We start from the raw sequence: 25,328 nt of genomic DNA on the forward strand, positions 1-25,328 counted from the left end.
TAGAAGTGATATTGCTGGGTCAAAGAATATGCACATTTTTATAGCCCTTTGGGCAGAGTTCGATATTACTCTCCAGAATAGTTGAATCAGGTTACAACTCCACCAATAATGCATTAGTGCTCCAATTTTCCCTCATCTTATCCACTGTTCATAATTTTCCTCTTTTGTCGTGTTACCCAATCTGATAGGTGTGATGTGGTACCTCAGAGTAATTTTGATTTGCGTTTCCCTAATCAATAGTTATTTAGAGCATTTTTTTGTATGTCTATAGATAGCATTAATTTCTTTATCTGAAAACTGCCTGGTCATAACATTCGACCATTGAACCATTGGGGAATACCTTAAATTCTCATAAATTTGACTTGTTTCTCTATATATTTTAGAAATGAAGCCTTTATCAGAGACACTGGTTGTGAAAATACTTTCCCAATTTTCTACTTCCCTCCTAATATTGGCTTTGTTTGTGCAAAAACTTTTCAATTTAATGTAATCAAAATTATTCATTTTTGCATTTCATAATATTCTTTATGTCTTCCTTGGCCATAAATTTTTCCATTCCTCACAAATCTTCCAGGTAATTTATTCCTTGCTCTCATAATTTGCTTATAGTATCAGTCTTTATATCTAAATCACATACCCATTTTGACTTTATCTTGGTATACGTTGTATGATGTTGTCCTATGCCCAGTTTCTGCCATACCGTTTGCCAGTTTTCCTGGCAGTTTTTGTGAAATAGTGAGGTCTTATCCCAGAAGCTGGAGTCTTTGAGTTATCAAATGGTAGATTACTATGGTAATTTAGTACCGTGTCTTGTGTACCTAACCTGTTACTATAGACTCCACCATCACTTCTCAGTCCCTCAGGCTGGCAACCTAGGTATTACCCTTGACTACTTATAGTCTCTCACTCCACATGTCAAAGCTATGGCCAAAGCTTTTTATTGCCACTTTTGTAAAGTCTCTACACTGTGCCACCTTCTCTCCTCTAACAGTGCCACCAGTCTACTGAAAGCTTTCATCACCTCATACATGCACATCTCTTGCATTGCAAGAGCTTGTTCCTCTCTCTGTCTTTCCCCAAGTCTCTCCTCACTCCAATCCATCCTCCAGTCAGCCACCAGTGACTTCCCTAAAACACAAATCAGACCACCTCATCCTCCTTGATGTTCTACCATCAAGATACTCCATCACTTGGTTCCAGTCATTTCCTCTGCCATTCCAACATGTCCGGAATGATTTTTCTTCTTATTTCTCACTATGAGCTCCCAAAGTTTTTTTAAAGTTGCAGTCAACTACTCATCATTGAATTGAAGCCTATCCCAAACCTTCTCAATTCTAGTGCTCTCCCTATGTAAATTAATTCCTAATTATCTTGTATTACAGCTTCATTTTATTTTCGTTTGGATTCTCCAATTACATTGTAAGCTAATTGAGGAATGGAATTGTTTTTTAGCCCTGTTTTCCATCCACGGTACTGAGTATAGTGTCTGACACATAGTGGACACTTAATAAATGCCTAATTTAGTCTAATAATATCCCTTCTAATTATTAGACCCCAGGCCATTACACTGCCTTTCGTTGGTGTTTTGTGTAGACACACACGTTTATGGTTTTTCTTGCACAGAGTGCCTCATTTGTATCTTTGTACTTTCAGCACCCAGAGAAGCCCCTAGAACATATTGAGTTCTTTAGTAAGTTCTGTAAACAGTTAATTGACTTTGAGGTAGATAAAACGGTCTTTCGTTGCCATCTGGTGTCCAAAATTAAGGTTGCAGTTTATTAAGGCAATCTTTTGGGGCACGGCTGCCACCTTATGGACAGTTCAGACATTACAGTTCTAGTCCGCCATCGCGTGTCCAAACCCTAGTATTACATGCCCTCCTTTTTTAAAACCCGTTTTTCCTGTATTTTTGCACTGTGAAAACTCACTTGCTGTTTAGAGTGGAGACAAACGAAATCCTGGATTTATGAACTGATATGTGTAATGAATTATTTCAGTTAAAATGGAAATTCAGACTAAATCATCACCAGTTAAATTAATGCTTACCCTCTTAACCATGTCAGCAGAGATATGATAAAGGTTAAGATTGAGACAGTTGTACTGGTGGGAATCAGCTCCTAAAGGTTTCCAAGAGCTGATTGTTCAATTCTTAGGAGTTTTTCAGGGTTGTTTTTATTGTTTTCAGTGTTTGTCCTTCATTCGTGAAGAATTCCAGAGCATCAGGAAGGTGATGCCATGACTTGCAAGTGAACTGGATTAAAGTGAGGGAGCCTGTGCAAAGTCACCAGCCTCACTTTCTCCTCCAGAGCCACCTGAGTCCAGTGGTAAGATATAAATCAGGAATTCTGGAGATGGCCCAGGGCCTCAGGTTTTTAAAACTTAGGTCTTTCCCGGGTCTCATTTTAACTGAGGCCATACCCACACAGTGATTAAGGCTAGATAAGAAATTAAGAAGTGAGTTTTAGACAGAAAACCTAAGGACATTTCCCTCCATTGATTGATTGATTTTTTTACAAGATAAAAGACAGCATAAAAGAGAAAAAAAAATCTCATTTTTTACCTAGCCTTAATTAAGGTGGTTGATATACAGCTAGTGCACAGTTTAATCAGCTCCTGAACAGGCAACATTATTTTTTACTTGAAAAAATTGGTGTCAGCCAAAGTGATCAAAATTCTTCCAAGATAATGGCTGATTTATTTTTCTTTTTGCATCTGCCATGCATGGAGTAATACCTTGGAAGTTAGTAGTGGCTTAAGAAATTTTGACTGAATAATTAAGGAAGAGTTTGGTATATAATCCAGTCTTTGTTGATATTGCACCTCACTGAAAACTTTGTGTAGCACCTATTCTCCTAAGACTCTTCCAGATATTAGAACTAGTATTACATTTTAACCCTTTCAAAACGCTATTTTTACTGGAGTTTTTGTACATTTGGCTACTCACTCACTCTTCAGGTAACCAGAAGGGACTCAAATGAAATTGATGATTTGTGAAGCAAAGGAAGTAATGAACTCCCTCAGTGTAAATGGGAATTGAGTCATGACAGGAGATATGATGTAGGCTAAGACTTAATAGCAGTGGAGATAGCACTGAGTAGGCCTCACACTGCAGTGCAGTATAACTGGTCCATCATTTAAATATTAATGTCAAATTTCTACATATATTCTGTATATATTTGAAAAAGGACACTTCTATTTGAGAAACTGTCTATGAAAGTTTTCCTCCAATTTTCTGCTTTCCTTCTAATCTTGGCTATAATAATTTTCTTTCTACAAGAACTTTTAAATTTAAAAGAATTGAAATTATCCATTTTCAACCTCAACAATGCTGTCTGTCTCTTGTGTCTCCCACACTCACTAAATATGTGCCAGCTCCTTCCCCACAGCCACAACCTGGATCCTCATCTGGTCAGCACAGATCTATCTGGTGTCCCTCAACAGTGAAAGGTCCTTCAATTTCCTGCTACTCAGCCTTTCCAGCCCCACACCATCCATGAGGAGAAAGCACCTGAGGACAAGGCTACCTCCCAACCCAACTGCCTCCAGGGCTTATAGTTTGCTAATTTCCCAGAGTCTGACTGGAGATGTTCACACTTCACTTCTGCCAACCTTTCACCCTTGTAGGTTCCATCTTTCCAGGGGTCTTCTCACACTGTCTTAGGAGGACTATAGCTTTTCCCCAGCTTTTCTTTATTTCTACTGCTCTATGTTCACTCTGAGGTGATAGCCTGTCTTTTTTTGTGGAGAAGTGTTGGAGAGCCTTAAGTTTTTTTTCCTACTCTTCCATCTTTCCAGAATCCTAATTTGAGCACACAGACTTGAGAAGGAAACCAACTAGCAAGTGATTACAATACTCCAGGCTACAAGTGATGAAGACATACAGTGGATTTGTGGAGCTGTGAGAGGAGAAAAAAGAACATGTGAGAGATGTTTTGAAAGTATAACCAACAGGCTTTGGGGATAGCAAAGATCTGGGTGTGTTAGAGAGAAAGTGAAGAGTCAAGGATGACACCTAGGTTTAGGGCCTGGGTTGATGTTGGGACCCAGTATTGTAATGGGAAAGGAAGAGGGCAGGGTTTATGAGGCATGAGTTCAGTATGGGGCATGTTGACTTCCATATGAGGGAATAAGCATTTGGTAAGTGCCTACAATGCGGCAAGCACTATTCTAAGCACTTTATGAGCATCCCCTCAATTGTTCCTCATAAAAACTCTATGAAGTAGATGTTGCTGTTATCTTCATTGTACGTTTGAGTAAACTGAAGTAGCCTTTGCTAGCCTCACACAGCATGTTTCTAAAGCCAGATTTGAACTCAAGTCTAGACTCAGTGTAGGGTGACCTAGCTCTTTACAGGATATACATTTTGAGATGTTGAATAGGCACTTGGAGTTTAATCCTAGAGCTCAATGGAGACATTAGGAAAGGATTAGGAGATCTGAGGATCATCAGCAAAGAGATGATAATTGAATCAATTTGAGCAGGTGAGATCACCAATTGGAACATTAAAGAAGGAAAGGAGTAGAGGATTCAGGACAAGCCCTGTGGGACACATACTGAGTGAGCCTGGATGAAGAGCTAACAACGGATTGTGAGAAGGTGTGAATGGACAGGTAGAAAAAGAAACAAGAGAAAAGGAGGAAATTTGAGATAGAAAAGAGTATCGAATAGAAGTGTGGACAGAGAGGTCAAAAAGAATGAGGACTGAGAAAAAGCCATTAGATTTCACAATTAACATAGGTTAAGTACCTCTGGGAAAAACATTTTCTATTGAATGATATGGTCAAAGCTAGACTATAAAGAATTAAGATGAGAGTAAGAGGAAAAGAAGTGAGGACATCTCTTGCAGACAAGCCTTCTCAAGGAGTTAAGCCACGAAAACAAGGAGAGTAGGAAGATGGAGGAGGGAGATTAATGAATCAAATGAAGGTTTTCTGAGGACAGGTGGGGGAGTACAGGCATCTATTCCAGTGTTCCTGCTACTGAACCATGTTCTACATTTCCCTCAGATACCCCCTACTCCGTGGCACTCCAAAAGCAGAGCTGTTGCTTTCTATTTTGAACTGTCAACATTTTCAAATATATGGTCTTAATGTTCTCTCTCAATCCCCTCTCCACCCAGTGGTTGCTTCAGCCCCTAATACAAGTCAGTCTTAGAAAGGACCTTAGAAACTATCTCTTCCCCTCTCCCTCCAGTTATCCAGATGAAAAACCACTACAAGTGAAATAGAACAACTTGTCCAGGGGTGGAATCAAGATGGCAGAGGGGGAAAATGCACATGCTCTAGCTCTTCACCTACAACCCATAAAATACTTACAGAAAATGACTCTAAACAAATTCCAGAGCAGCTGCTGCCACAAAATGACAGAGCGAAAGAGATTTTCAGCCCAAGGTAACCTGGAAGGCCAATGGGAAAGGTCTATCACATGGTGTGTGGAGCATAATGCAGCCCACAGAGCCCAGCCAAGCCCAGTCAGGGCACTGGTAGGAACAGGACCAGAACAGGCCTTGGGGGAAGAATCCCTGGCAGCAGTGGCAGTTCTCAGATCCCTCAACCCACAAACTCCAAAGAAAGTTTCAAAGGTCAATGAGAAAGCTTTTTCACCTGGGTGAGAAGAGAGCAGGGTCCTCCCTTAGTCCCAGCCTCAGGCAATGGTGGTGGCAGCAGCAGCAGCAGCACTGCCACAGCTGCAGCAGGGTCTATTTTTGAATACTTTACCTAAAGCCCCTGAGGGAATTGAGCTGCTGATCTCTGTCTCAGCCCTGAGTGGCATCCCAGGGGTGAGGAAGTGTGCTGGCTGGTGTGGTGGAGCTGGTGCATGCTCAAGGGAATTCTACTTGCAAATACTAAGCAGAAAAGCTTTGGTAGCTCCCAGACAAGAGTGCAGGCCAGGAGAGGAGTAAACACCTCTCCCTTGATTAGGCTACTTTGGAGGAACTGAGAACTTACAGATCACTAGAGTATACCCTTCTCTTGACAAAGAACTCAAAAGTCAAGTAACTGACTGGGAAAATGGTCCAAAAAGGGAAACAATAAGACTATAGAATGTTACTTTCTTGGTGAACAGGTATTCTCTCCCATCCTTTCAGATGAGGAAGAACAAGGTTTACCATCAGGGGAAGACTTCAAGGCTTCTGCGTCTAAAACCTCGAAAATAAATATGCAATGATCCCAGGCCATGGAAGAGCTCAAAAAGGATTTTGAAAATCAAGTAAGAGAGGTGGAGGAAAAATTGGAAAGAGAAATGAGAGAAATGCAAGAAAATCATGAAAAGCGAGTCAACAAATGCTGAAAAAAATAACACCTTTAAAAACAGGCCTACTCAATTGGCAAAAGAGGTTCAAAAAGCCAATGAGGAGAAGAATGCTTTAAAAAGCAGAATTAGCCAAATGGAAAAGGAGGTTCAAAAGCTCACTGAAGAAAACAGTTCTTTAAAAATTAAAATGGAAAAGCTGGAAGCTAATGACTTTATGAGAAATCAAGAAATTACAAAACAAAACCAAAAGAATGAAAAAATGGAACATAATGTGAAATATCTCATTGGAAAAACAACTGACCTGGAAAACAGATCCAGAAGAGACAATTCAAAAATTATGGGAGTTCCCGAAAGTCATGATAAAAAAAAGAGCCTAACCATCATCTTTCATGAAATTATCAAGGAAAACTGCCCTGATATTCTAGAACTAGGGGGCAAAATAAATATTGAAAGAATCCACTGATCACCTCCTGAAAGAGATCCAAAAAGAGAAACTCCTAGGAACATTGTGGCCAAATTCCTGAATTCCCAGGTCAAGTGGAAATTATTGCAAGCAGCTAGAAAGAAGCAATTCAAATATTGTGTGAATACAATCAGGATAACACAAGGTCTAGCACCTTCTACATTAAGGGAGTGAAGGGACTGGAATATGATATTCCAGAAGTCAAAGGAACTAAGACTAAAACCAACAATCACCTATCCAGGAAAACTGAGTATAATACTTCAGGGGGGAAAATGGTCATTCAATGAAATAGGGGACTTTCAAGAATTCTTGATGAAAAGACCAGAGCTGAAAAGAAAATTTGACTTTCAAACACAAGATTCAAGAGAAGCATGAAAATGTAAACAGGATAGAGAAATCACAAGGGACTGACTAAATTTAAACTGTTTACATTCCTACATGGAAAGATAATATTTGTAACTCCTGAAACTTTTCTCATTTTCTGGGTAGTCAGAGGGATTATGCATACTCACACACACACACACACACATACACAAACACAGATAGTGACAGAGAGCACAGGATGAGTTGAATAGGAAGGGATCATATCTAAAAAATTAAAATTAAGTGGTAAGAGAGGAATATATTGGGAGGTGAAAGGGAGAAATGGGATGGGGCAAATTGTCTCTCATAGAAGAGGCAAAAAAAAGCTTTTCCAATGGAGGATAAAAGGGGGAGGGGGTGAGAGGGAAAAAGTGAAGCTTATTCTGATCATATTTCCCTCAAGGAAGGAATACCATGCACATTCTGTTATGAAAATCTATCTTACACTAGAGGAAAGTAGGGGAGAAGGGGATTAGCATGGTGGGGGGGATGATGGAAGGGAGGGCAAATGGGAGGAGGGAGCAATTAGAAGCAAACACCCTTGGGGAGGAACAAGTTCAAAAGAGAGAATAGAAGAAATGGGGGGCAAGGTAGGATGGAGGGAAATAGAGTTAATCTTACACAACATGGCTATTATGGAAGTCATTTGCAAAGCTAAACATATTTAACCTATATTGAATTGCTTGCCTTCTCAGTTGGAATGGGTGGGGAGGGAGGAAAGAAGAGAAGGTGGAACTCAAAATTTTAGGAACAAATGTTGAAAATTGTTTTTCTGTACAACTGGGAAATTTGAAACACAGGTAATGGGGTATAGAAATTTATCTTGCCCTACAGGACAAGAGAGAAGATGGGGATAAGAGAAGGGAGGGGTGTTAGAAGTGAGGGCACATTGGTGGAAGGGGCAGTCAGAATGCATGGCATTTTGCGGGGGACTGGAGAGATGGAAAGAAAATTTGGAATTCAAAATTTTGTGGAAATGAATGTTGAGAAGTGAAAATTAATTAATTAATTAAAATTTAAAAGAAAAAAAGTGCAGGCCAAAAAATCAGGGAACAATTTTCTTATTAAGTATTTATGGACCCTGCTCAAAGGACTTTGCATCACTTCCCATCTGCTTAAAGATAGGACACAAATCTTTTTAAATTTCCAATATATTTCATTAGAGTAAACACCAAAAAAGGGAAATGAATGTTGAAAACCAAAATTAAATAAATATTAAAATTTTAAAGAAAGTTTTATCAAGGATGTGGGGTTCTTAACATTACAAATATTTGCCAGTTACATCACTCCATGAAAGGTATCTTAAATAAAGTAAAATGTTTAAGTAAAACTAAAACAAAAAAGAATTTTCTTTATCATTGCTAATTGTCTCAACTCTTACACATAGACAATGTTCCTGAAGATTTCTCTTTGTCTTCTGTCCCCAGCCAAATCTTGGAATGGAAAGTAGCGAAAAATAGTCTGTTGAAGTTTACATCAGCTCTTTTCTAACCATAGCAGACTCATTGTCAATGGCTCTGTTTTGAGACTGGTCTCTTGGCAGCAAAGGGCACCTGGGCTGATGTGTTTCATTATTCTCTTTCCTTAGCACAGCAGTTGTAGAAAGAAGGAACTTTTCTGGGAAATGATCACTGTGGATCGAGGTTTTACACACATTCTGTCTTTTGTCTCTTTGATAGCAATCCTAGGTACACTGATGCCAATAGTTATCATCAGAGATGTGTAGGTGTGTGAGGAGATGATACATTCCCATCAGACTCTCCTACACAGAATATTTTCCTGAGAATCATGGGGTTTTCTACCACTCTACTGCTCTCTACTACTCTACTACTACTACTTCTCTTCTACAGGGTGGTAGTAACTATGTCACCTAAAGCCCCCTCTGATGCACAAGTAGTTATTATTGAATTTCCTTGTTTCCATGTATGATACTTTCAGATTTATATCTTCTTTTGGTGCTAAAATGATGATTTTTATATCTATTCTAACCTCTCATATAAGCAAGAAGCAAAACTGGGATAAAGCAAGTAACTTCTTCAGGATAGAGGATTATGAGGACAGGAATCCAAAGAATTCAGTTCAGGTCAATAAAGTTATACTGAGTGCTTAATAGAGGAACCTTTTCATTGAAGGAAAGTTATTTTTCCTTTAACGTAAAAGAACCAAACCCTTCCTTATACCTTTAGCCTTAGAACTTCTAGAGAAATAAGGGTAGCTCAGTGATATGAGAGAATACAATGCAGAGTTGGAGCCTGGTATCATGCTAATTTAGATTAGACTTTGGGTGAATCTTTGCATTGTATTCCAAACCTCTGGAATGGCTCAAAATGTTTTGTTGAGTCTCATAACCAAATAAAACATAGGAGGGCATGGACAGATGAACAGCAAGTCAGCCAAGGAGAGTGTCCCTTGGAAACATAGACCTGCAGCAAAGGAGGGGTAACTTAATATTAACAAAGAAAGCTATTCAGGAGGGTGGAATTCAAACTGTGACCCACTGACTAGCTGTGGGACAGCGTCAGGCATCTATTCTTATTACAGCTGGGAATAATGAAGTCTCAGGTCTACTAGTCTTGTACAACAGGATTCATTGCATGTTTGAAGCTAGAAGGGAACGCTTGTACATCCACAAGGACAGCATGTAATTTCTGGCTGTAATTTCTCCCAAATCTGAGGAAGAAGCATGAGTGGAGGGAAGGCTCCACATTGGCAAGTGACATCGCTTACTATTCTACAAGATGCTACTTGTAGAAGAGAATTTTAAAAAGATGTGTTTGCTGCCATTAAAGTATCTGCTAATTTGTGTCCAAAACTGCTCGCTACACCCCAAGAGACTTGGCTTGGTGAGCAGCCACCAGGCAGTAGGCTGAAATCGTGTTTGTTTGTCTTTTCACTCAGAAATCATAAACTGCAGGTGAAGTATTCCTCTGCTGGAAGGATGGGTGTCAGCAGTGTGTGGAGCTGGGCACCCCAGGTGGAGTTAAGTGGACAACCTTGCACCTGTCCTTCAGGTATGCCTGGGTCACAAATCCAGCATACCACAAGGTTCCCTCCTGAGGCAACCACCTAGGTCAGTCTCACCAATGTACTCTGCTTTTGTGTTACAGCCTCCTGGAGGTCTCAGACCTGGGCCACCTCAGGAGTATTCATATCCTCAATACTGTCCTCATGGGAAGGTGAAGGGCAGATGCCAGTGGTGAAATGTCACAAATCTAGCAAATCAAGAAAACCATCAAGAGAAAGAGCAAGAGACAGAAATTATTAATCAATCAATTTAATTGAAAATTAAAAAGAATTAAATATTAACCAAAATAAATATTAAATTAAAGTTAAAAGTAATTAACAAAAAGGATAATTAATAAATGATAAACTTCTTCTCCCCTGCCCCAATTCCTTATCTGTCTTTCATAGTCTGGGCCCAGTGACTTGCCATTTCCCTTATCTGAACTTCTCCTTCATTTCTTTCATCAGCTACAGTACATTATCTGTCCCCTGAGCCATTATCTTTTCAGGAATCTATCCCTCACACCCTGCATATTTCCACCATATTGGTCCATTCACCTCTGAGGGTAGATAAACAAGGACAGAGTCATTCCCTAACTAGTTCCCTGCTGCCTGTGAGTTTGCCTGGCTCCAGCTAAGGTGCTTTGAGGGAAATGATTGATTGTGGGGAGAGAAACCACTATGGACACCTTCCCCATAGGACTGGTAGTAATAACATGACTGTGAGGGTTTAGAGTCTCTTAGCTGTTGTGGGTACCCCTGTACTTGTGGAGTCTGTCATAAAGAAGGTACAACACTCATTTTCTCATGTTTTGGTGGAAAGAAAAGAGGGATATCTGTATATGGATTTATCTAAACAGAAATATCTGTCCTTAGATATTGCAAGCAATAATCTTAGAAACGCATGCAATAGTAATGAGACAAGAAACACCAAATGAGGGAATAAACACAAACAAAGAAGAAACAAAATGATCACTTTTTGTGGATGAAGACACAATTTACTTTGAAAATTCTGAAGAGTCAACCAAAATTGAAATATAACAATCAATTTAGTAAAGATTCAGGATTTAAAATTAATCCCCATAAACTAAGAGTATTCCAGTATGTAAACCAAACAGGAAGAATTAAAATAAGAAATCTAATTCAAAATAGGTATGTAAAATATAAAATAAATATTTGAGAATGTCCCTAGAAATTTTCAAATAAACTACAAAGGACCTGTACCATAGGGTGCTATCTATGTTTACAGAGAGTGATAATAAATATACGCATGTGTAGTATAGTTTAACACACACAAACAAAAACACATATTTATGTCTAACAGTAGCCTTCTTTAGGGTAGGGTCGGGAGGTTAGGAGAAGAAAAAATAAAAATTGCACAGCAGAGAACAAAAGACAATTTAGCAAGCAACATAAAATAACAATGTAACTTTAAAAATGACGTGTAGTGTTTGTTACATACTTTTTCAAAACAGTAAACGGTTTGAAATGGAAATTCATGGTTTTTTATTGAATGATCTTTTTATGTTGTGCTGTGTACATGGAAATGTTCCCTTTTTTCTCTTTTTATATTCAAGTTAAAAATGAATTTAAAGAGTTTTTAAAACAATCCCATGAAAAAATGATCTAAATCATCACTGATGAGAGAAATGCAAATTAAAGGTACTCTGAGGTATCTTCTCACAGCCATTTAATTGCCTAATGTGATAGAAAAGGAAAATGACAAATGCCAGAGGAGATGAGGAACAATGGGAAACTACCACATTATTTTTTGAGCTGTGAATTAGTCGAATCGTTCTGGAGAGGTATTTGAAATGACACCCTAAGAGCTGCAAAAATATATACCCTTGGATCCAGAAATAACATCACTAGGTCTGTATCCCAAAGAGATTTTCTAAAAGAGGGAAGTAACCTATTCATAGAAAAGCATCTACAGCTACTCTATCTATGGTGGCAAAGAATTGGAAATAAAGGGGATGACCATCAAATGTGGACTGAACAAATTGGGGGATATGATTATGGTGGAATGCTCATGTGCTATACAAAATGACCAACAGAATGGTATTAGAAAATCCTGGGAAGACATATAAGAGTGGAGCCAGAATGAAATGAGCAGAATCAGAAGAAAATGTACAGAGCAACAATAGTATTATAAAATTGATCAATTGTGAAAGACTTAACTATTCTGAGCAAAACGATGATCCAAGACAATTCCAAAGGACACCTAGTGAAAAAAAATGCTATGCATCTCCAGAGAGAAAACTGATGAACTCTGAGGGTAGATTGAAGTATAGTTGTTGGGTATTTTTTAACTTGTTTCATTTTTCTTGTATTTTTATGTGTATTTTCATTTGCAACATGGCCAAAAGGACAACAAATAGAAAGTCAGAGTTAGAAGGGATGTGGGAATATAGGCACAAAAAACCATTGCTAGTGGAGCTATGAAATGACAATCATTTTGGAAAGTAATTTAGAATTATGCAACGAAAGTTAAAAAAATTTCATACCCTTTAAAACAAAGACTCAGTTATTAGGCTTACACCACAAGGAAGCTATTAATGAGAAAAAAAAGCTCCATATAATCCAAAATAGTTATAATAGCTACAAATTGGAATCAATACAGATGCTCATCAACTGGGAAATGATTGCTAATCAACATATGGAACATGAATAATGGAATACTATTATAATGTTTTAAGAAACTATGGGAGTGGTGAGTACAGGGAAGTATGGAAAACTCTGCAAAGTGAAGTAGGCAGAGCCAAGAAAGCAGTACATATACACAGTAACTAAAACAACTTAAATAGAGAGGATGACACATAAAAAGTTAAAAATACCTGCTACATTTTAAAGATCAAGTGGGACTAAAAAGAAAAATGAGAAAACACTGCCAATCTATCCTGTCCAGGAGGTGAGAAGTCCAAAGGTGTTACATACTGTACACCTTTCCCTGAAGGCACGCAACTGTTCTGCTCCCTCTTTTTCCCTCCCTAAAACAAAAAAAAGCAAAAAAATCCTATTTGTCACATGACATACTGTGAAGAATGAGGAGAGTAAAAGATACACAGAATACCCTGGTGAAGTAAGAAACAGAAAACGTCAATAAAAAGTTTTTAAAAGAAGTCCAATATAAGTACAGGGGTGAAACAAGCATGCCCATTGTCACCCACTGTTATTCAATATGGTACTAGAAATGTTAGCTTCACAATAAGAGAAGAAAAAGAAATTGAAGAAATTAGAATAGGCAAAGAAGAAACTAAGTTATCACTCTTTGTACAGTATAAGACGATAGGCTTAGAGATCCCAGAGAATCAACGAAAAAAAATTCTTGAAATAATAAACAACTTTGGCAAAGTTGCAGGATACAAAATAAAGCCATATAAATCATCTGCATTTCTATATATTACTAACAAAGTCCAACAGGAAGAGACAGAAAGCTAAGGTAAGCACTAGAAAATATCTGGGAGTCTACTTGCCAAAGCAAATCAAGGGACAATCTGAACAGAATTAGAAAACTTTTTTCGCACAAATAAACTCAGATCTAAGTAATCAGAAAAACATCAGTTGCTCGTGAGTAGGCCAAGCAAATATAATAAAAATGACAATTCTACCTAAATTATTTTACTAATTCAGTACCATACCAATCAAATTACCAGAAAACTATGTTCTATAGCTAGAAAAATAATATCAAAATTCATCTGGAAGAACAAAAGGTCCAGAATATCAAGGGAATTAATGAAAAGAAATTCTAGGGATGGTGGTCTGGCCATACAGATCTCAAATTGTATTATCAATTAGCAATCATCAAAACCACTTGGTACTGGCTAAGAAATAGAGGGGTACATCAGTGGAGTAGGTTAGGTACACAAGACATAGTAGTCAATGCTTACAGAATCTACTGTTTGATAAACCCAGGGACACCAGGTTCTTTAATTAGAACTCACTCTTTGATAAAAACTGCTCGGAAAACTGGATAATAGTGTGGCAGAAACTGGGCACAGACCAATGGTTGACACTGTACACAAGAATAAAGTCTAAATGGGTACACGATTTGGGTATAAAGACTGATCCTACAGACAAATTATGGGGACAAGGGATAGTTTATTTGTCAGATTCACGGAGAATGGAGAAATTTATGCCCAAACAAGGGATAGAGAACATTGTGAAATGCAAAATGGGGAATAACAGAACAAGTTGTAGTACATGAATGTAATGGAACACTATTGCTCTATAAGAAATGACAAACAAGAGGACTTCAGAAAAAGCTGGAAGCACTTGTATGAACTGATGCTGAGTGAAAGGAGCAGAACCAGGAAAACATTATACACAATTACAGTCACAGGGCTCAAGGACTGTTTCTTATAGACTTAGCCCTTCACAGCAACTCAAGGACCTAAAACATTACCAAAAGACTCTTGATGCAAAATGCCATCCACATCTTGAGAAAGAACTATGGAATCAGAATGCACAATGGAGTAGACTATGTTCTTTTGTGTTATTTTTTGTTTTGGTTTAATTTTTCTCATGGTTTCTGCCATTCGTTTTACTTCTTTTATTCAACATGTTTCATGTGAAAATGTGTTTAATAAGAATGCATATGTAGAACACACATAAAGTTGGATGCTGCTGTGGAAAAGGAGAGGGGGAGAAAATTGAAAAGGTATGGAAGTGATTGTTGAAAACTGAAAACAAATAAATTATTTTTTTAAAAAGAGGTCAAGTATCTCCAGGGTAATATGGTTTGTCTCCATTTCTCCAAGACCAAAGCATCAAGATGATGCCATGACTTGCCAATGAATTGCATTTAAGTGAAGGAGGGCTGTACAAAGTCATCAAGTTCACTTTCTCCTCTGAAGCCATCTGGGTCCAGTGTCAAGATATTAATCAGGAAGAATGGAGGTGCCCCCAGATACAGTAAGAGACCTTGGCTTTTTAAAGAAAAGATCTTTCCCAGGTCTCCATTTCCCTGAGGCAATGCCCATTTAGTGATTAAGGCTTGGTAAGTAAGGAGACAATCACCAGAAGGGTAATAATGGAAAGGGGGTAAGGAGGAAAAAAGGGGTTTGGGTTAGTGATTATCAGTAGCAGATCTCAAATTGTACTATAGAACAGTGGTTATGAAAATAATTATTGTTTAACCCTGTCTGAATTTTTCTGACTCATTTGTGGTTTTCTTGGCAAAGTTACTGGAGTGATTTGCCATTTCCTTCTGCAGCTCATTTGATAGATGGAAAACTGAGGGAAACAGGGTTAGGTGGCTGTCCAAGGGTCACACAGTTATTGTCTGAGACCAGAATGGAATTCAAGAAGATGAGTATTCTTGACTTGAGGATCATTGACACACCTAACTGCCTGGAAAACAGTTAGAACTTGTTAAAAATTGAGAGGGTGATCAAGGGAAAAGTTTCAGTATGCAATTTATGGAAGCCCAAAACAAGTGTTTAGTAGATCAAGCAGTTGTGAAGGGGTAGGGGGTTGGGGCAGGATAGAACACACTATTTGATTAAAAACAAACAGATGGGAGAAGGGAAATGCTGTTTGCAAGTAATTTAATAGGACATGAACACCTCACACCATCAATTACATGAAAGTACAAGTGGATATATAAATTACATGTAAATGGGGAATCAAGAGCAAGCTAGAGGCTTCTCCTTACTGGCCTTCACCTTACCTCCCTTCTCCTAAGCCCCACACCTCCTGGATTCCAGGCCCAGGAAGGTGCAGCCCTGGAGGAGCAGGCACACACAAGTTCACACACACATACACACACACACACATACATACACATGCACATGTACACACAGAGATAGACATGATCCTACCTACACAAAGAAAACACACTTAAACAAGTGTATTAATACTCCCACACCACCTCACCCATGCCTGCACACATCTCCCTGGGCATTAAAACATGCCAATTGGGGTGAGGTCGTTTTGGGAAAGGATGGAAGAGAAATAGAAGATAATATAAGGCGGGATGTGGAGGGGAGGATGGGTAGCACGATGAGCCGTGGGAGGTGAGGGTCGAGGAGAGAGGGCTTACCTCATACACACCCACACAGGAAAGTGCAGGAATTTCTGGGATGTATCTGGCCTGGGTGGGTGGGTGAGTGGGGGGAGAGGGGAAAGTTAGGGGGGTAGGGGCAGGGAGATCTCCAGCTATTCATGGTCCATTCTCCAGGCATAGGGGAAAAGGGAAGTCCCTCCTTCTCCTCCGCTGGAGACAGAGGACTGATCTTGGTCTCGAATGAAAGAGCAAGTCTAGTCTCCACTCAGAGGAGAGGGAATCTAACCCGAACCCTTCGACTCTAAGCCTAAATCTCTAATGCTTCCTTCCTGCACCCACCCACCCTCTCAGATGAGAACCTTGCTTCATATCTAACTGAACATTTTGAGTGCATTCCCTGAGAGCTCCTTTTTCTTCCTTCTTCTTCCTCTCACATCACTCATGTGCCTTCTGTCTCTTCCTCCAGCCCTGTCTCTCACATAAAGATGTGCTGACTTCTCCTTGAGCCAGACCTCTGTATCTGCCCAGGAGGGCCCCTTCCAACCTATTTCCCCCAGCAGACTGCTCCCTCTATTATCCACATTCTCTCATGTATGTTCAGTATCTCTCTGTGTACTGGCTGTTTCTTGATATGTCGATGATTCCCCCACCCTTAAAAAATCTCTTCGGGGGAGGAGCCAAGATGATGGAGTAGAAAGACACACATATGCTAGCTCCAAACCCACAGTCCATAAAATATCTGTAAAGAAGAACTCCCAACAAATTCTGGAGCAGCAGAAGCCACAGAACAACGGAGAGGAAGAGATTTCTATTCCAGAGAGCCCTGAAAACCTGCCGCAAAAGGTCTGTCACACACTGGACCCGGAGCAGAGCCCAGCCCTGCCTTGCCCGCGTGGCACTGAGAGGAGCAGATCTGAGCAGGCTTCAGGGACAGAATCTCCAGTGGCCGGGCAGATCCTTCCACCCACAGCTGACAAGGGTCGGTGAGAGAGTCTTTTTGGGTAGCCCACAGGGGAGTGGGGTGTCCCTGTGGCTCGAGCCCCCTCAGGAGGCAGCAGTGGGGGCGGCGGCGGACAGGGGCTCCCCAGGCAGGCAGGAGCCTGGATCCATTGTTGAAGGTCTCTGCATAAACCCCCTGAGGGAGATGAGCCCCAAGTGGTAGCCCTGCCCCCACCTGAGCACCTGAACTTAATCTCAAACTGAATAGCAGCCCCGCCCCCGTCCAAAGCCCTGAGGCTGGGAAGCAGCATTTGAATCTCAGACCCCAAGCACTGGTTGGGTGGATCTGGAGGAGTGGTGGGGGTAGAAAGAAAACTCAGAAGTCAAGTCACTGGCTGGGAAAATGCCCAGAAAAGGGAAAAAAAATAAGACTATAGAAGGCTACTTTCTTGGTGAACAGATAATTCCTCCCTTCTTTTCTGATGAGGAAGAACAATGCTTACCATCAGGGAAAGACACAGAAGTCAAGGCTTCTGTATTCCACACATCCAAAATAAATATACCATGGGCTCAGGCCATGGAAGAGCTCAAAAAGGATTTTGAAAATTCAGTAAGAGAGGTGGAGGAAAAACTGGGAAGAGAAATGAGAGAGATGAAAGAAAAGTATGAGAAGGAGGTCAACACCTTGCTAAAGGAGACCCCAAAAAATGGTGAAGAAAATAACACCTTGAAAAATAGGCTAACTCCATTGGCAAAAGAGGTTCAAAAAGCCAATGAGGAGAAGAATGCTTTCAAAAGAAGAATTAGCCAAATGGAAAAGGAGGTTCAAAAGCGCACTGAAGAAAATAGCTCTTTCAAAATTAGAATGGAACAGATGGAGGCTAATGACTTTGTGAGAAACAAAGAAACCACAAAACAAAACCAAAAGAATGAAAAAATGGAAGATAATGTGAAATATCTCATTGGAAAAACAACTGACCTGGAAAATAGATCCAGAAGAGACAATTTAAAAATTATGGGACTACCTGAAAGCCATGATCAAAAAAAGAGCCTAGACATCATCTTTCATGAAATTATCAAGGAAAACTGCCCTGAGATTCTAGAACCAGAGGGCAAAATAAATATTCAAGGAATTCACCGATCACCACCTGAAAGAGATCCAAAAAGAGAAACTCCTAGGAACATTGTGGCCAAATTGCAGAGTTCCCTGGTCAAGGAGAAAATATTGCAAGCATCTAGAAAGAAACAATTCAAGTATTGTGGAAATACAATCAGGATAACACAAGATCTAGCAGCTTCTACATTAAGGGATCGAAGGGCGTGGAATATAATATTCCAGAAGTCAAAGGAACTAGGACTAAAACCAAGAATCACCTATCTAGCAAAACTGAGTATAATACTTTAGGGGAAAAAATGGTCTTTCAATGAAATAGAGGACTTTCAAGCATTCTTGATGAAAAGACCAGAGCTGAAAAGAAAATTTGACTTTCAAACACAAGAATAAAGAGAAGTATGAAAAGGTAAACAACAAAGAGAAGTCACAAGGGACTTACTAAAGTTGAACTGTTTACATTCCTACATGGAAAGAAAATATTTGCAACTCTTGAAACTTTTCAGTATCTGGGTAATTGGTGGGATTACACACACACACACACACACACACACACACACACACACACAGAGACAGAGACAGAGAGCACAGAGTGAATTGAAGAGAATGGGATCATATCTTAAAAAAAAATGAAATTAAGCAGTGAGAGAGAAATATATTGGGAGGAGAAAGGGAGAAATGGAATGGGGCAAATTAGCTCTCATAAAAGAGGCAAGCAAAAGACTTTTTAGTGGAGGGAAAAAGAGGGGAGGTGAGAGAAAAACATGAAGTTTACTCTCATCACATTCCATTAACAGAAGGAATAAAATGCACACTCATTTTGGTATGAAAACCTATCTTACAATACGGGAAAGTGGGGGTGAAGGGGATAAGCAGAGTAGGGGGGGATGATGGAAGGGAGGGCAGTGGGAGGAGGGAGCAATCTGAAATCAACACTCTTGGGGAGGGACAGGATCAAAAGAGAGAATAGAAGCAATGGGGGGCAGGATAGAATGGAGGGAAATATAGTTAGTCTTATACAACACAACTATTATGGAAGTCATTTGCAAAACTACACAGATATGGCCTATATTGAATTGCTTGCCTTCCCAAAGGGAAGAGGTGGGGAGGGAGGGATGAAGAGAAGTTGGAACTCAAAGTTTTAGGAACAACGGTCAAGTACTGTTCTTGCTACTAGGAAATAAGAAATACAGGTAATGGGGTATAGAAAGTTATCTGGCCCTACAGGACAACAGAGAAGATACGGACAAGGGAAGGGAGGGATGATAGAAGAGAGGGCAGATTGGTGATAGGGGCAATTAGAATGCTCGGTGTTTTGGGGTGGAGGGAGGGGACAAATGGGGAGAAAATTTGGAACCCAAAGTTTTGTGAAAATGAATGTTAAAAGTTAAATAAATAAATTTTAAAAAAAAGAAAAAAAATGTTCTAAATCACTATTGATTAGAGAGATGCCAATCAAAACAACTCTGAGATACCACATCACACCTATCAGATTGGTTATCATGACAAAACAGGAAGATGATAAACGTTGGAGAAGATGTGGGAGAGTTGCAACACTAATTCATTGTTGGTGGAGCTGGGAGCTGATCCAACCATTCTGGAGAGCAATTTGAAACTATGCCCAAAGGGCTACAAAAATCTGCATACCCTTTGACCCAGCAATACCACCTCTAGGACTGTATCCCAAAGAGATCATAAAATGGGAAATGGTCCCATACGTACTAAAGTATTTATAGCAGCACTGTTTGTGGTGGCCAAAAACTCAAAATCAAGAAGATGCCCATCAATCAGGGAATGGATTAATAAATTATGGTATATGAATATAATGGAATACTATTGTGCTATATGAAATGATGAACAGAAAGACTTCAGAGAGGTCTGGAAGGACTTATATCATCTGATGCTGAGCAAAAGGAGCAGAAGCACACAGCAACAACCACAGTGTGCGAGGATTTTTTCTGGTAGACTTAGAACTTCATTGCAATGCAAGGACTTAAAAAATTCCCAATGGTCTTTTAAGCAAAATGCCTTCCACATCCCGAGAAAGAACTATTGAATTCAATCGAAGAATGTAGCTCATCATTTTCTTTTGTATTACGTTTTGGTTTGTTATACTATTTCTCTCATTCATTTCAGTTCTTCTATGGAACATGACTATGGCAAAAAAGTATTTAATAGGAACGTACATGTAGAACCCATATAAAACTGTATGCTGTATCAGGGAGGGAGTGGGGAGGTGGGGAGAAGGGGAGAGGGAGGGGAGAAATCTAAGATATATGCAAGTGATTGTAGAACACTGAAAACAGATAAAATAATAATAAAAAATAGAAAGAGCACGAGGATTATGCAGCTAAAAAAATAGTCACTTTTGTTTGTTTCCTCTCTCTTCTTAACCCTCTATACTCTTTCTGCCATCAACATTAAAGTGAAACTTCTCTCACTAAGGTTGCTAACCATTCCTTTCATGCCAAATCTAATATCCTTTTCTCAGTTCTCATCTTTCCTGATCACTTTGCAGCCTTTTACACTGTTCTTTGCCCTTCTCTTGATAGTCATGTCTCCCTAAGTTTTTGTGACATTTTCTCCAGAATCTCCTTTTCATCTTGTCTGTAAACATTTGGTAAGTGCCTATTATGCTGTGGGATTGAGGGGGTGTAAGGTGTGTTCAGGGAGGACCAGTACCTTTGGTGTGATGGCTGCCGAGCCCTTTTTAGGGCTCTTTCCACCTTTGATGTTCACCTGTTCCACCCAACTCTCACCACTGGCTCCAAGAAGCTGCAATATGCACAGTGGCTACACCCTGGTAAATTGTTTTGGCAGATGGGTCAAAGCAGATTGAGGGTAACCAAGGGTTCTCAAACACATTGCTCAGTTAGGGGGGTGTCTACCATGTGAAGACTTCCTCAGTGGAATGGGTGGATGAGAACAATTTGTTCCAACAATCATGAAGGCAGCTGAAGCAGGTGATGTGGAGCACTTAGAGCTTGGTGAGACACCGAAGACACCAAGGTAATTCACTGCATTCTGAGCCATCTCCAGCTGTCTTGACTCTGTCCTGTCACTAGACTATGATGACTTTGGAGAAGAGAGTGAGGCTGATGACTTCGTGCAACTCTGCCTCGCCTAAATCCAATTTACGCACCAATCTAAAGACATCACCCATACCATTTACTATTATGTTCCAGGGACTGTACTAAGCACTGGAAATAAAAAGAAAGGTAAATGACGGCACCTGCCCACGAGCACCTCACCATGGCCACTCCTACTCAGTACATGTAGTTGAATCTTCATTCAGGCTAGGTGTGGCAACAATGAGTGTTCCATTGGGCTCATTCTGGGCCTGCCTTCTCTGTTAACTTGATAGTATTTTGCTGGTGCTCTCTTCACTTCCCAAAGATTCAATTTTCTCTATGCAGATGATTCTTACGTGTACCTTTTCAATCAAAACCTCTCTCTTGACCTTCAGTTTTGAATCTCCAATTTGTATATTGGACATATCCAACTGGATGTCCTGCAGACATCTTAAATTCAACATGTCCAGAACTGAACACTTTCTATTCCCCTCTCCTCCAAATGCTTTCCTTTCAAAATTCCTTATTACTGTTAAAGGTATCACCATCATTCTAATCTCCCAGGCACACAATCTAAGTGTCATCCTCCACTTTTTTTGTTGATTAATTAATGTTTTAGTTTTCAACATTCACTTCCATAACATTTTGAGTTCTACATTTTCTCCCTGTCTCTTCCCTCCCCAAGACAGCATCAAATCTGATACAGGTTCGTTCTCTCTCTCTCTCTCTCTCTCTCTCTCTCTCTCTCTCTCTCTCTCTCTCTCTCTCTCTTCTCTCTCTCTCCTCTCTCTCTTATATATATATATATATATATATATATATATATATATATATATATATATATATATATATATATATATATGTGTGTGTGTGTGTGTGTGTGTGTGTGTATATATATACATATATATATATACACACACATTTATGTTAAATGTATTTTCACATTAATCATACTGTAAAGAAGAACTAAAACCAATGGAAGGAACCATGAGAATGAAGAAAGAAAACAAAACATAACAAAAAGAAAGCAAATAGTATGCTTCTATCTGCATTCAGATGCCATAGTTCTTTTCCTCGATGTGGACAGCATTTTCCATCATGAGTCTTTTGGAATTTTCTTAGGTCCTTGCATTGCTGGGAAGAGTTAAGTCTATCAAAGTTAGGCATCCCACATTGTTGTTATTATTGTGTATAGTGTTCTCCTGGTTCTGTTCAATTCACTCAGTATCACTTCTTATAAGTCTTTCCAGGTTTTTCCTAAGTCTGGCTGCTCATCTTCTTATACTACAATTGTAATCGATTATATTCACATACCACAACTTGTTAGTCCATTTCACAGTTGATGGCTATCCCCACATTTCCCTGCCACCACAAAAAAGAGCTGCTTCAAATATTTTTGTACATGCGAGTCCTTTTCCCATTTTTATGATGTCCTTGGGGTTATAAATCTAGCAGCGCTATTGCGGGATCAAAAGGTATGCACACTTTTAGAGTCCTTTGGACATTGTTCAAAATTACTCTCTAGAATGTCTGGATCAGCTCACAACTCTACTAACAATACATTAGTGTTCCAAGTTTTCCAAATCTCTGACATTTGTCATTCTCCTGTTTTGTCAGGTTAGTCAGTATGATAGGTGTAATGTGGTACCTGAGAATTCTTTTGATTTTTGTTTCTCTAATAAAAAGTGGTTGAGAGGCTTTTTCATATAACTATAAACAGCTTTTATTTCTTCACCTGAAAACTGCCCGTTCATTTCCCTTGACCATTTATCAATTAGGGAATGACTTGTATTCTTGTAAATTTGACTCATTTTTTCCATATATTTTAGAAATGAGGTTTTATCAAAGACACCGGCTGTAAAAATCATCCCCCAAAAGCTTTCTGTGCTCTTTCTAATCTTCGTTGCATTGGCTTTGTTTGTTTAAAAACCTTTTAATTTAATGTAATCAAAATTACTCATGCTGTATTTCATAATGTTCTCTATAGGAGCCCCCCAGCTTTGAGAAACCCAGATGTTTCCTCCCTCCTCTCCCCTCCCCTTCCCTTCCCTTTCCCTTAAACCTACTGCACTCTGAGGCTCAGACATCACTGGGCCCCTGCCTAAAGGTTCTCTTCTGGACCCGCCTTGCTTAAGAGTCATTATCAATAGTAACTATTGCTGTTTGTCTCCCAACCTGATGTCTTACTTTTCTATGCCTCATTAAAGGGACCATGCCCTGGCTACTTCTTAAACAGGTCTATTCAATGAATGGACATTACCTCACGCTAAATGAGTACCTGCATTGACCTTGGCCTCAAGGGACCAAGATCTCCCAGTGCAACTTGGGTCATCTCCAGTCATCCTGATGGACATCTGCTCACTGGATTCAGATGACTCTGGAGGAGAAGGGAGGCTGGTGACATTGCACAGTCCTCACTCACTCAAAACAAAGTCAAGTGCAAGTCACCTCATCATTTCTCTGATGGCATGGTCTTCTTCGGCAATGAAGGACGAACACAATTTTCTTTGAAGTGTAGGGTGCTGACTCCCCTGAAATAGATGAATGATATATGTGCTTGGTTAAAGGATTGACACATGCACTTGACTAAAGTGATTGTTAACCCCTCAAAAAAAATAATGTTCTCTGTCTTTTGTTTGGTCATAAATTCTTCCCTTCTCCATAGATCTGACAGGTAAACTATTCTTTTCTCTCCCAGTTTCTTTATAGCATCACCGTTTATGTCTCAATGATGTCCTTATTTTGATCTTATCTTGGTACATGGTATACGATGTTACTTTGAATCTAATTGCTGGCATAATATTTTCCAGTTTTCCCAGTGTTGTTAAATAGCGAGTTCTTATTCTAGAAGCTGGAGTCTTTGGGTTTATCACCAGTAGATTACTATAGTCATTGAACATTGTGTCATGTGGACCAAACCTATTCCACTAATTCACCAGTCTGTTTCTTGGCTAGCACCAAGTAGTTTGTTTTCTTTCATTTTGAACTTAAATGGAAAAAAACAAAAAAGAGAGCACTTTCATGTGCAAAACACAGCAAAAAAGGAGGATTCAGTATAAAACCATGAATTTACATGTCACATCATTTGCTTTTTGGAAAAATCATATAATAAATAATATACCTCATTTTTAAAGCTATCCCACTTTTCTGTATTTTCTTTATATTTTTTTTTTGTTCTCTACCATACACTTTTTAGTTTCTATCCCCCTCCCTCCCCAGCCTGCTCTAGAAAAGGCTACCATGAGACACAAATATGTATAAAAGTAAAATCATACTATACATATTTCTGTTTGTCAATTTTTCTCCGGATGTGGATAGCATCTCCCTTCATAGGCCTTTTTTCACTGATTTTAATATTGCTAATACTCAAAATTGCATTAGTCATTCAAAATTATTCTTAGAACACTATTGCTGTTACTGTATGCAGCAATCTCTTGGTTCTGTTCATTTTACTCTTCATAATTTTATGCAAGTTTTTCCATCTTTTTTGTAAAATCAACCTGCTTATTATTTCTTAGAGTAGTATTCCATCACAACCACATGCCACAACTTATTTAGCCATTACCCAATTGATGGGCATCACCTCAATTTCTAGTTCTTTGCCATAACACAGAGAGTTGCTACAAATATTTGAGAACATAAAAGTTCTTTCCTTTTTCTCTAATCACTTTGAGAAAGAGACCTGATAGTGGCAATGATGATAAGGATATTAACAGTTTAATAACTCTTTGGGCATAATTCCAGATTGCTTTCCCAAATGGTTGGAACTCTTTACATTTCCACCAACAGTGAATTACTTTCCAAATTTTCCACTTTCCCTCCAAAATTTATGGTTTTCATATACAGACCTATTGGTGGGCGAAAGGTTTTGCATGGTTTTATAGTCCTTTGGGGATAGTTCCAAATTGTTCTCCAGAATGGGTGCACTAATTCACCACTCTGCCAAGGGTTATTACTTTCCCAATTTATCCTCACCTCCTCCAACACTTGTCACTTTCCTTTTCTGTCATATTGACCAATCTGATTGGTGTGAGGTAGATTTAATTTGCATTTATCTCATCAGTAGTGTCAGAGCATTTTTTTTCCCATAGGATTACTGATAGCTTTGATTTTTTC

The 25,328-nt window shown here is 39.2% G+C and overlaps 1 protein-coding gene across 24 annotated transcripts in view; it reads right to left on the reverse strand.

The window, feature by feature from the left end:
• The window catches only part of LOC140516445 (uncharacterized), a 269,830-nt gene that overhangs the window by 112,110 nt on the left and 132,392 nt on the right, over positions 1–25,328 (reverse strand). For all 24 annotated transcript variants that reach the window (XR_011971366.1, XR_011971367.1, XM_072627426.1 and 21 more), the window contains one exon: positions 23,491–23,743. The gene's annotated coding sequence lies outside the window, so the exon portion shown is untranslated. The remainder of the gene's footprint in view (positions 1–23,490; positions 23,744–25,328) is intronic.

The sequence above is a fragment of the Notamacropus eugenii genome, chromosome X, assembly GCF_028372415.1.
Source record: "Notamacropus eugenii isolate mMacEug1 chromosome X, mMacEug1.pri_v2, whole genome shotgun sequence".
Lineage (NCBI taxonomy): Eukaryota > Metazoa > Chordata > Mammalia > Diprotodontia > Macropodidae > Notamacropus > Notamacropus eugenii.